Here is a 1,656-nt window from a genome sequence, read left to right as displayed (position 1 = left end):
CATTGCTCAAGGGATGGAGTTTAAAAACAGGGAGGCTATACTGCAGCTGTATAGGGTCCTGGTGAGGCCACACCTGGAGTACTGTGTGCAGTTTTGGTCTCCTTACTTGAGAAGGGATATACTAGCACTGGAGGGGGTGCAGAGGAGATTCACTCGGTTGATTCCAGAGTTGAGAGGGTTGGATTATGAGGAGAGACTTAGTAGACTGGGATTATACTCCTTGGAATTCAGAAGAATGAGGGGAGATCTTATAGAAACATATAAGATTATGAAGGGAATAGATAAGGTGGAGGCAGGGAGGTTGTTTCCGCTAGCAGGTGAAACTAGCACTAGGGGGCATAGCCTCAAAATAAAGGGAAGCAGATGTAGGACTGAGGTCAGGAGGAACTTCTTCACCCAAAGGGTTGTGAATCTGTGGAATTCCCTGCCCAGTGAAGCGGTTGAAGCTACCTCGCTGAATGTGTTTAAGGCAAGGCTAGATAAATTTTTGAACAGTAAAGGAATTAAGGGTTATGGTGAGCGGGTGGGTAAGTGGAGCTGAGTCTCAAAAAGATCAGCCATGATCTTATTGAATGGCAGGGCAGGCTCGAGGGGCCAATGGCCTACTCCTGTTCCTAGTTCTTATGTTCTTAAGTTCATTAACAACTTCTGAATCAAAAATTGATATTTGAAACTTTCCATCACATTCTTTCTTGCAAGAAACATTGCCGTCACCTCACTCATTATTATTTAATCTCCTATCCTCCCTCTACGCAGAACGTCATTATTTCTGGTAAAGTTTCACCTAATCCTGCATCTGTTGTATAAATATATTGATCTATAATCTGTTAAAAATCAGGAAATTAGTGCATATTTCTTTGACATGTCTCACTTACTCCCTGTCACGCTGACCAGATACATTTAGTTAATGTGACAAACAAAAACCAGTTATTCTGACAGTAGTAGAGTTACTTGTATGGTACAAAATTACAGTGGGGAGAGGCAATGGCCTAGTGCTACTAACACTGGATTGTTAATCCAGAGACCCAGATCATGTCCTAGGGACCTAGGCTCAAATCCTGCCACAGCAGAATTTGAATTCAATAATGACTTTTCCAAAAATCTGGAATTAAGCATCCATTGTCGGAAAAAAACCATTTGGTTCACTGATATCCTTACCTGTAATGCTGTCCTTTACCTGGTCTGGCTTATATGTGATTCCAGACTCACAGCAATGTTTAAAGTATTAGCAAAGATCTGTAGCTCGGGTTGTGGGTGAGGTTGTTGATTTGCTCGCCGAGCTGGCTTGTTCTCATTCAGACGTTTCGTCACCATGCTAGCTGACATCATCGGTGAGGCCTCCTATGAAGCGATGTTATTCTACTCTGTTTGGAATTTATACTGTCCGGTCCATTATGGTGAGTAGTGTCATTTCTGGTTTTGATCTATATGGGTTTGTATACAGGGTCCAATTCTATATGTTTGATGATTCCACTACGGGTGGAGAACCATGCCTCTAGGAATTCTCGTGCAGGAATTCAACAAACATATAGAATTGGACCCCATATACAAACCCATACAGATCAAAACCGGAAATGACATTACTCACCATAACGGACCAGATGGCTAAAATTCCAAGCAGAGTAAAATAACATCGCTTCATCGGAGGCCTCATTG

The sequence above is a fragment of the Rhincodon typus genome, chromosome 22 (genome assembly GCF_021869965.1).
Source record: "Rhincodon typus isolate 14 chromosome 22, sRhiTyp1.1, whole genome shotgun sequence".
NCBI lineage: Eukaryota > Metazoa > Chordata > Chondrichthyes > Orectolobiformes > Rhincodontidae > Rhincodon > Rhincodon typus.
Note: the sequence above shows the minus strand (reverse complement) of the source record.